We start from the raw sequence: 12,468 nt of genomic DNA, 5'->3' as shown, positions 1-12,468 counted from the left end.
AGCAGAACTATTATTTCCTTTTTCTTGCCAGCTCCCTTACCTAACATTTACTTTAGTGATTGAAATTGAAAGCTCCTAAGAAAATTAAGATATCATTTAGTTATCCATGAAGTTACTATTGACTTGGTATACATATATATGTATGTGTGTGTATATATATATATATGTATGTATGTATGTATGTATGTATGTATGTATGTATATAAAAAACACATCACATCATACTATCCTATACCCTGTTAAATAGCGGGGTTTAAAAAGGGCAGACAGGCTGAGGAGGACATGAGGGGATCCTGGCACCTTGAAGCATTTTGCATATGAGACCATATGCTGGTTTGTACACTTGTCTTCATTGTAAAGATGAGTAAAAGACACAATGAATATATCCTTAAATGCAGCACACAGACACTTTCTGTAACATCCATTTGGACATGGTTTTGATACCATCTAAACCCCCAGAACTCCCTCCTTGACCTTTGCAAGGACTGTGTTTGATACAAATAGCCTTTTGAAAGATTGTCATAAACTCCTACTTGACACAAAACCTGGAGGCTATTTGTGTCCAAAGAAAAAAAAAACAAAAAAAAACCAAAAAACCAAAACACAACAAAGAGAGAGAGAGAGAAAAGAAAAAAAAAGGAAAGATTTTTGCCAAACAGATGGGATTGGCAGTTGTCCTAAAAAATCTGGGTTATGGCTCTGCCCAGTACTAAAGATTTAAAAATAATTGCCTAAGGCCTCAACCAAGAATTGTTTTGTCTGTTGCTTTTCATTTATTTTTTTATTTTTATTATTTGGTGGTGTTCGGGTTTTTTTGTCCCCATTTAGACACACAAAAAGAGGTGCAAAAATAAGGAAATAAGAGGGACAGTCAAAAATTATTTCTAAATGGTTTTTAATATCTTCCTATGACAGATTGTTCTTTTCTAATAGTAAAAATAAGAGAGTTAAATCCTGAAGTACTTATATGGAGACTTACAGCCCTACAAAGGAATCTGTGAAAAAAGAATACTGGTTCCCCATCACGGCACATAGCTCAAAAAATTTTTCTTCGAGGAATCAGCAATTTAGGTTCATAATAAGACTTTTATACTTAAAATTGAATTGATGTACTGAAGTCCATGACTGCATTCCCTACTTACTCCTTACTGTCTTGAGTCTGTACATGCTTAACTCTCCAATGGTAAAGGTCTGTAGCTGCCTAACATCCTGCGTTCAGATGTATCTTGAACTGCTACTGTCACAACGCAGTCTCTGCACTTACCTCCTTAGATACTCTTACTCTCAGTCCTGAGAGAATAATTTTTATAGATATATTTATATGATAGATCAATAGACAGATGACAGATAGATAAAGATAGAAAAAAAAGAAGCCTACATTCACTGTACTACCTGAAAGCAGACACCAAAATAATTTCATTCCAGTCAGTGAAATCTTCTGGAAAGAGATCTGTGTATGGATTCCTGCACACAAGGTAGTTAGTTAATTAATTCCAAACAAAGCAATCATTGGTTAAAATATGTAAGCAGGTTTCCCCCTTTTGGATCCATGCTCTTTTCTCTGTAAAATACACTGACTGTCTTTGGCATGGGTTCAGTATCAGCTCCTCCATCCTGTACAAGCTAGGGAATAATGCTTCCTAGACACCCAAATAAAAACTGTATTTCAAATTCATTGTCTTCTGAAATTTGAATTTCAGAAAATTCCAGAATCTAATCCTAGCTATACTATAAAACATATTACAGACCTATTTCCTTTTCTCTTCACATCCCCACCCTGCCCTCAGTTCAGGGAGTCCACTTTATTTATTTATTTATTTGCTTTTTGGCAATGGGTCACACAGCTTCTTTCAAAGAAGGGAGGCTTGTGTTGGAACCACATAGAGACTGAGTCATGGAGGGTGCAGCATTCCAGATTCCAACTTTTGAAAACCATTTTACTGAATTTATGTACAGAACAGGATATTCCTTTCTTCTCTTCCAATTTTTTATAAAGGAGTAGAAGTAACTAGTGCTCCACCCTCGGATAGTTCCAGCCTATAACAGTTAATAGAAATGTATTCCTACAGACCAGAGGCAGTGACATAATCTCCACAAAAGACTGGGATTTTAAACCAAAATTAAATTTCAGTGTTTCGGACTGTTGAGTGACTCAGCCTTCCACAAACAGAGCACTTCTTGTGAACTTTCTGTGCTTATATATTGTGTCATATATAAAGTATATGTAAAGTCAGTAATCCTTTACAGAACAGTTTTATAAACAAATAGATATGATTTAATATGAAAGACACCTACTTTAAAATTGGTATACAATCATTTATTTTCCATAGGAGCAGGAGCATATTGGTGTTCTTTTAAAGAAGTTAATATATGTGTGTACACATACCTAAGCAGCACAGAGATTTTGTTTCCCTCCATGTCTTTTATGCCTCTGACATATCTGTTAGGCACTTTTTTTTGTGCCTTTTAAGAAGACATTTTTGGCAACTTTTATAGCAGTAAAATACAGATGCAGAATGATGCTACCCTACCTCACTGAGTGTTGAAAGGATTATTTTAGGTAATGCAGATGCAATGTTAAGACAACAGAAAAGCCATTTGTGCATGCTAACAGTTACCCCTGGTGACAGTTTGATAAGAATTCTCATATGAGTTCTTCCTGATGTTCCCAAGATCCCCAGGCACTTTACAAGCTGAAGTGGAATCCATTTAAATGAGAAATATTTTTATACACAACAGTTTTGCTTAGGTTCAAATCCAAAGCTCATTAAAGTAAATAATAATGTTTCCATTGACTTTCTTGGGCTTTGACTCAAGCTCCATGAATAGTGTTTAATTATAAAAGAACATTTCAGCTCTTTTTTTATTTTCACTCACTCAGGAAGATCACTGTGTCTGCCACTTCTTAATTTGCTAGCCAGGAACTCAGCAGTCCCCAACAGGGTCCTACTTACCCTCCAAATGAAGAAGACACAGCGCCTGCTGCAATTGGCAGCTGCTGCTGTTGCTCTAGCTCCTAATTTCCCAACTCAGCCCTTTTTGAAAATGACAAAGGGAGATGCGGGGGAGGGAGGGAAGGGAATCGGCTTTGTAAGAGACTTGAAATCTCAGGCATATGCTGGTGTTTCTGCACTGAATGTAATGTACTGGTCAGAATGATTCCTGCTGTTTTTATTTTCTGTCCAGGAAGTTCAAAATCTACTCAACTTTGCAGTACGGACTGGAATGTTTGAAATCGCAAACAAGTAACATTTACTGTAGCAGTACTCGTATATATGATCAATGGACCTACAACTCCAGAAAAACCCATTAAAAGACGCGTAGGGCCTCTGAGGTTGATTTAAATGTCTAAGTATATATATCAACATAGACTTACATTTACATGTGACATAGACTGTCATCCTCTTCTTGGTGCTCTGCTTTCTTTTCTAGGCATCTACACTTGTCAGGCAAGAAAAGAAATACCGTTTTAGTGGCAACTCTTATGTACAATTGAGTACTGGAAAAAAAACCTTCTTGTCTGATGTCAGATAAAACGTGTGTGTTTTCAGAGCAAATTAAACTTAAGTATCCTAACTCTGCACCTTGCTGCACTAACTATTCAGTCAAATGAAAATAAGTCATGCCCAAAGTATGAGGCAGAAGTGAAAGAAAGGACTTGATGATTCCTCAAGTTCTCTATGATTAAGACATTCAGCATAGACTGCTGATTTAACAAAGTCTCCTCAAACTCAGTGCAGAAAGACAAGGCTATTTTTCCAGATAAATATATTGAAGTTTGTAATTAATAACAAAAGTGGAAATCTTACTCCTCAATGATACTTTCTTGGATATTTGAGATGATGATTCTGCATATCGTAGTGTTGTCTCTGATCATTTATTTTGCTTAGTAATACCTTCCTCTAATGAACCTTCCATTTCATTTCTTCTTCTTCTTCCATCTTCATTTCTTCTCCATTTTATATCTGATAGTAAATTATGGTAATATGATGGACAGAACAGTTTTTGCCTGCAGCACAATCTTTCTACCCCTCCACTATTAATATAAATGCAGATAGGCAGATAAACACATATGAAACACAAAAAAAGAGTGTGTATGCACACAAAAACTCATCAACCCGTCTATATGAAACATATACAAAATAGGAACATCTATCAAAAAATTGCAAAACAGCAAAGCAAAAGAAGATTTAAAGATACTATTTTAAATAGCTGCCGCATGCAGGGCACGCTTCATAAACTGCAGATAGGCTTCCTGAATAAAATATGAGGACATGTAGCTCCATGACTATCTCGGTTAGTAAAAAAAAACTCTGAAGAAAATTTATAAATAGGCCATACACTATCTCCAAAGGGATAAACAAAATAGCCAGCAGTGACAGTATTTGCTTTTCATGTGTGCAAATACAAGGCATAACAAATGTCAGCTCCTCATTTGCAAATTAAGATGTAAAGGAAATGTCTGTGACAGTACATGCAACAGTTCATATTTGAAGTTTGGCACAGTGAACTGACAGCCACAGAGGAACTGCAGTCCCCTAATCCTTTCTTTCTGCCTTCCAGCTACTGGCGAGGAGGGTGGAATTTAATAAATATGTGATGAGAAAAGGCTGTGAAAGGCTGGCGTATCTTCTCCACTGCAAGAACTCATCTTCAGAGATAATTAACTAGGTGACAATATACAATGTGCTATTAACAAGAGCATTCAAATCATTTCTGGACTTAAGTACAATTTTAAGCCGCTTATCAGATTTTCATTTCTGAATCCATTCAGCTGTCAGGCTTACATCCCGGCTCTTTATTGAAGCTCACATGGGAATCCAAACCTTCTAATTTTCTATACAGATTCATTTCAGAATCAATTAGAGCTGGTGGCAGCCTTGTCCCTGTGTGCTAAGGGGATTAACTTGGGCACTTGCTCAGCTGAAGCTACCTTTGAATGTACATTCAACCCTCTACCAAGAAAGAGTTGTTTTCCAGAGGATTCTGAAGCAACTGAAGCACTGAAATCAACAGATGGCAGATAATCACTGGAACAGTCTCTAGTCTTTTTAGAAAAGGGAAAATGGTGTTTCAGACTGCCTCCTAGGTACGGAACTTAAGCTGTACAAAAAAGAGAAAGAAAGAGAAAGAGAAAGAGAAAGAGAGAAGAAAGGAGGAAAAGGAAAAGGAAAAGGAAAAGGAAAAGGAAAAGGAAAAGGAAAAGGAAAAGGAAAAGGAAAAGGAAAAGGAAAAGGAAAAAAGGAAAAGGAAAAGGAAAAGGAAAAGGAAAAGGAAAAGGAAAAGGAAAAGGAAAAGGAAAAGGAAAAGGAAAAGGAAGAAGAGGAAAAAAATAAAAAGAAGAAAAAAGAAAAGAAGTAGGGGACTCTTCTGACTGTCCCTCAGTTGCACAGAGAGGACATTAACTACCAGAAGAACTCCCAAGTGCTCTCCTTTTATTCTTTTCACCTCAGTAAGTACTTCATAACTCAGCTTTTGCATCTGACCTTTGGTCATCTTTCCACCCACATGTTATTAACTTCTCTGTTACTCGTCTTAACAATTTCAAGTTACCATCCCAAAAGACACTGCTATTGTCTTCTAGTAAACACTTCAGAACATAAAACCATGTGGAAAAATTGTGCACTCTTTTCTGTTTCCAGGCAGGCTAATCTTTATTCAGTGACTCAAGTTGTTGAGAAGGTATTTTGGTAGTTTGTGTACTGGGGTCGTTCTGCATAAAGCAACATTTGTGAATTATTATGATGCGCTGCAAAACTAGGAAGTTCCGGTTAATGTGTTCACAGAGCTTAATTCTGTCAGGTTCTTGCTTATGAGAAGGTGGCTATGCTCAGCCACTTCCAAAAACATTAGCTCCTAGACTTTGAATTCAGGTTTCTGAGATTACTTGCAAAAAACTGAGAACTTCACAAACAAATAAGCAGCCTAAGAACAATATAATTTTACCAGCTTTTACTTGAACAACATAGAAAACTGGTTTATGGAAGTGTAATAGTTTTATGATAATGTATTTAAATGTATGTAGTTTCAAAGTAAGATTATAAACAAGGAAAATGACTTCCAGGTCCTAGGAGCTGTATCTATGAACCACAATACACGTATCCAGAGGATCAGGACCTACAAGAGAGGCTAGAAGGTAGGAGATGTCCAACTACGTCATGGTTGTGTCAGATATGGACTCTGTGACTGGCTATTTTGGCCTTCGCGGGTTTTTTTGTTGTTCACTGCCTCCCCAAAGAATGTATATCTGTGAGTAGTTTCCAGTCTCCCTAACAAAACATCTCTGCAGGATCCCTGGTCTAACTTTGGCAGAATAACTGCATTTGAGCTGCTTGTAGGTCACCTGGGGGACCAAGGGCCCAGATCATTGACCCACATCACAGACGTTTGGGGCAGAACATCAACACATTGTAATCTATGGAACATAAATGTTCCCACTAGTTTGATTTCATGCTGAAAGTGAAACAAGTATTTAGGTTCTTCATTCACTCATTGTGCTGTTAGTCCACTAATACAGGTAATGTGTTCACATTTCCCAAAAACTTCTACATTCTGCAAGGTACTTTCCATCTTTAGACACCACTAGGTTATATGACAGAGGGACAGATCTGAATGCTCCTGCTGTCATTAGGAATAGAATAGCCTCATAGAGAAAATGCGTCTTTCAAGATGGGTTCAGAAAATGATAAATTATTCACTCTAGCGACATATTTTCCATTTAAAGATTGTTATAATTCTACTACTAAATATCTAAATCTCAACTTCTTTTTACTCTCCTGACAGTCTTATATTCCCACTTATCTCACATGAACAATGATGAGATCACTACATTCAAGCAAAAGACTTTTTTTCTAAATTAATAACAAAGACACTCACTACATAGTCCATATTTTCTAATGGAATTTTTTGTTAAAAATAAATCAGCTTAGATGTTATAATTCTGTATTTTCCTAACTCCTGGAAAAATAAGATGCCTAGTGAACAGGTTTATTTAGTAGTGTTGCTCAAAATCTCACTTCAATTCTCAGCTGGAATCCATGGGCTCCACATGTTTTCATAGCTGTCATATTTCTGAGCTAATAATATTTAATGCGTTCAGTCCAAATGAGAATGGATCCGGAGGTGTGATTTTTTTATATTGTTTTCTGAATGACAAAGCACAAAGAAAATAAAGTTCATGCATTATTCATACAATAAAAGATGAAAATTATTAATGCAATAAGGATAAATCACACACACACACACACATTGGTACGTCTATATATCAAGACTAAGATAGCACTGAAATGCCTGTACTCCCAAAGTAACAATTTTGAATAATTCTGATATTCAGAGATTTAGACATACAATTTTTTCAGTGCCTTATATATAATAATAATTTTGGATACCACTTCCCAGTGGACAATAAAAACACTTTATTCTTAACATATGATTGTATGACATTCATTTTAAAGTAGTATGACAGTATGCTGAATTTAATACTGTAGAGAGCAGCATCTCCCGAATTCTGTCACATAGAAATGTGAAAAAAAATTCAGTCACACATATGCGTAAGTAAACTTCAGCTCATATAAATAGCGATGAGTCTCTTAATTTCGGTAAAACCATTTTATGTTTGCTAAGGAACAGATCTATTTTGTTCATTAAAGGCGAACAGAGTAACAACCCTTGAGGCTGAAGATATCTATTATCAAGAACATCTAACCAAGTAGGGCAATCCACAGAAAGCTAGCTCAGCAAACCAATAAAATAATATATTCTGCCTGTGTGAGGGTGTGTGGGTACATATTTATGTAAAAGAAAAACCTGTTAAGTATTCTTTTTTCCATAAAATAAAATGAATAATCCCATTCTTAAAATGTACATATGTTAAAAACAAACAAACCAAAAAAAACTCCTGCAAGGTGTTCTTTTTATTCAGTGATATAGTATGTAGTGATGCTACTTCTGCTGTTGAAGTCAGTGGCAATTCTGAACCTGGATTTCAACTCAAGCAATTGAATAAGGAAAGATTTTTATTTTCCATCTCACAAATTTTTGCATTTACAATTACTTTAGAGAAATAGTACAATGAAACCTGAATGAAGAATACATTTGACATACTATTTGCAAATCTCCATATAAGTTGTGGTTTAGGCTGTGCTGGCCACTAAATGACTGACAGAAGCTCTCTCTTAAACTCTCTTTCCCTTCCCAGAAGAGAACGGAGAGAGAATAAGGGAGGGAGAGACTTATGGGTTGAAAAGAACATGTAACATTAATAATAAAAAGAGAAGATAATAATAAGAAAATAATAAAATAGATACAATATATACAAAGCCAGTATTGAGCTCCCACGATGACAATCACATCACCAGCAGACACTGGGAAAGTCCCAAACTGGACTCAGAAATGGGCAGCAACTGGGTTCAGCAACTAGATTCAGGAATACATGGATTGGGATCAAAGGCAGATGAACAGATAGAGCCTCAGATGCTGGTCATTCAAGGGAGAGGCTGACCCCTTTGATGCCTTATCTTCTATTACTGAGCATGAGGCAGATGGGATGGAATACGCTGTTGGTCGGTTTCAGGTCACCTGTCCTGTCCAATCTTCCCCACAGATGCGACCCCTTTACACTCTTCCACTTCTAGCCATCTACCGTGGCACATAACAAAGTTATCTGACCTCGGTTGTTATAGGAATGAGAATTATCAAGAGCCTCTCTGCATACGATTCCTTGGTATTCACTGTAAACATCAGGTGTTATCACTCTGAAAACAGACACTGAAAAATACCCTGTTAATTTCAGAGTGTGCCATTCGTTAGAAGAGAATGGCACTGAAAAGTAAAATTACTGAACAGAAAATTAGTTCTGTTCTAACTCAAACCAGGGCTATATACCAACTTGAGAAAGAAACTGAAGACTTAGAAATTAGATACATAATTTCAAATTTCTATTTAACAGAAAGTAGCAAACAAGGAAATTGCTAAAGGAATTTGCCAACGATAGATTTAGAAGAGTTGAAAGTACCAATGGGGACTCAGAAATTAGCACCATGGGCAGAAAAATCAGCTTGAAAAAAAGCAAGCTTAAGAATGTGCGAAGAGGTAAATGAAACCCTGCAAACACTGAAAGGGAGGCAACAACCTGGAAAGCACTAACTCTGGGAATACTGGACAGCAAATCAGATATCAGTTTCCAATGTGAAACATTGCTGCAGTAAAATAAAAAAGCTAATACAAATTTTGGACTGCACATGCATTACCTTACAAACCAAAGGTCTAATAGAACCCTTTCTGAGGCACTGGTGTGATATGACCTACAACATTGCATTCAGCTTTGGGTATCAAATTTCTATAAAGATACTGACAAATTGATATGAGTTCAGTGAGCTGTAATAAAAATAAATAAATAAATAAATAAATAAATAAATAAAATACTAAAACCCCCAAAATTGGTGGATTACAGTAAATTATTTATGATGAATCATTCAAGGAGCTAAATAGAAGCCTGGCCACCTAAAATGACTTTTTCCCTGACATGAAAAAATGCCAGTGACTGACGTTCACCTTACATGAAAATGTAGTCTTTTACTGAAAACCTTCCCTTTATCATAGTCAGGTCCCTATATGTAAAAGCTTATTGAAGCAGAAAGTAGGGAGAACACCGGCTATAGTTCAAAAACGTCAAAATATGTACAACAGAGGAACCACTGATATTAACATAATACACTAATTCAATGAAATTAAGAAAAAAGACTTGGTACTGTGTGAAAGAAAATCTGCTTGAGAGGAACTGTGCTTTTATAAATAACTTTTGGAGACAACTGAACAAAAAGTCACATAAATGATATGTTAGGAGGAGTCCCAGGGAGAATAGTTCCAGAGAATCAACCATGTTTTTCTTCAGGATTCTGGGGCAGATGGGAGAAACAGAATGTAATATATTTCATGATTTACCAATGTTAACAAAGGAAATCCTCTCATCAGATTTGTCACTTTTATTAGGGAGTAGCAACTTCCAGCATTAAACACGTACATGTAGATAGATACAGATCTATATAAATATAGGTAGATATAGAAAAAACACTAGAACTATAGAGATTTAAGACAAAAAAGAATAGGCACTAGCTTTTTCCACTCCCCTATGGTTTCCTCCTTAGCTAGATAGTTTCCTTTTTTTAATTATTTTTTTTTAATTTAGGAATACTTTCACAGAACCTATCTTCGCATAACTTTATTGAGAATGTTAATTGAGACTTTCTAAAGCTAGGATATGACACCTTATTTCAATCACTTCTTATAACTATCCTGGTTTGATTTACCCACTCTATATACCATTTCACACATTCCAGTTTCCATCCATTTTTAAGCAGATTTCAGATCTACTATGTAGGCAGTTCCAGCATTTAATTCCAAATGTCCAGCCTTGAGACAAGGTTTTCTCCTTTAGGCTTCCATAATCCAGTCATTTCTCTTCAATTCGATTCCCAGTCTCATCTGTTATTGAGGTGGCCAGTTCTTGCCAGTTCTTTGAGGACTAGGAAAGAAGCAATAAATACATATGAAAGATAGATAGTTTTCTATTCTTTCTTGTGCTGTGTACTGTGGTTGTATAAGAAAAAGTAATTGCAAACCCTGTGCAGAGTTTGCATGTCCTGAGATGCAACATCCTTAGCAAAGAAGAAATCTTCAGGGTTTTTAGCTATTAAATAAGTGTTCACACTACTTTATTCAGTATGTCTGAGATGAGGCTTTTTTCACGTCTAACTTGCTTAAGCTTAGTTATTTTAAGAGGTAATGCAATTACACACCTGTGAACAGGATCTTGTAATTGGAAGTATCAACTTAATTTAACTATGTGAGATATTAATAGCTTGCTTTCACATTTTTTTTATTATATATTCTTTATTTGGAACTGGTGGGTTATATATGTCTATGTCAGACATAGAAGCATTTGGCAGTTTGTCACTTACTGATTTTTAAAATTTATTTGTTTTTTTCTCTCACAATGGATAGCTACCTTCCACTGTCATTGGAAGATATTTTCTTCAGGTCTTCCATAGACATATTTATTCCAAGATATTTAACTTCCTTAAATTTTATTTTCAATAAAATTAGCTTTCATTAGGATTCATTAGTATATGTCATTAAGTGTCCAACCATCCAATCATCTCCATTTTCATAATGAACAACCCATCTTTAGTTTTCACTTACAATATCTCTGTTGTATATCTGAGGAGGGAAAACTAAAATTTTTATAGTATTTCAAGTGCCTTCTTACTTTTTTTTTAACATAGGTAATTGGCATCAATTCTTGTTATTTGTCACATAAACATCTTTCAGAAAAACGTAAAAAACCTTCATTCAAAACATTTGAACTGCTCCATGCTCCCTATGACATCCACTTCCTTAGTAGCCATAATTTTAAAATCATTAAATAATATTCTGTTAAAAAGTGGTTTTAGAAATGACAAGCAAGTTTATACATATACCTTTGGATTGTCAATAAAGAAATACTCCTTTGTTTTCTCACTTATTTTCATTACAGTGGTGGATGAAAGTGTTTTCACTGATCTTTGTAAAATTCTTTCAGAATTTGTCAATTATTTTATATTTACATATTTAGTATAATGTATCCTATATCTTTAAGTATCCCGTAACTGTTAGTCTAGAGATGCTGTGATTCATGATATCCTATGATCATGTTAAAATTATCATTACCGTTTTTGTTAATTAAGATACATTGTAAAGCAAATCATGTTATTATACATTTATCAATTCACTATCACTACTGAATGTTTTTTTTATTGATTAAACACTATTTTCATATCAGCACATAAGGAATTTTCATATCAAGCACATAAGGAAATCATCTGATTCTTAGATTGTGAAGGCAAAATTTCACATTATGTTTATTGACCTCCACTGTGAAATAGTTCATACATTTCATCCCATGATTTGTATTCCTGCTGTTTGTATAACTGTAACATACTTCTACAACACCTAGTTTTGACACGAGCATTTCAAACAACCCCTCTAGGACATCCCTTGCTAATTTGCTCCAGTCGATAATTATTATGATAATTTTAAAATATACATTTTATTTACACTTTGATTATTTTAAATTTCAGCTCCTTACTGTTTGGACACATGAAGATGCCATAGAAACAGTTAAATTAACTCCCACTTATTTTTACTTTCTTTGAGTTAAATGGTTTACAACAAAGAAAATAAAGCATTGCAGAGCTCTGTTTCAATACTGCCAGTTAAGGATTTGTTTGAGTAGATTTTTGTTTTCCATTTTATTATTTCCGTTTCCTTTGCTGTCAACCAAGTACGACAAAAGAATATTGCACATCATGCTAATCCAGGAGGTTTCTATTCAGCTAATGTAGTAGCGTGCACCTGCTTAGTAGGCAGTTGGATATACTTACAGAATGTTTTTTCCTAATTAATCTGGATGATACAGCTTGTATGCTGTCC

The sequence above is a fragment of the Rissa tridactyla genome, chromosome 3 (assembly GCF_028500815.1).
Source record: "Rissa tridactyla isolate bRisTri1 chromosome 3, bRisTri1.patW.cur.20221130, whole genome shotgun sequence".
Lineage (NCBI taxonomy): Eukaryota > Metazoa > Chordata > Aves > Charadriiformes > Laridae > Rissa > Rissa tridactyla.
The sequence above is the reverse complement of the archived record's forward strand: the minus strand, read 5'-3'. Positions refer to the sequence as shown.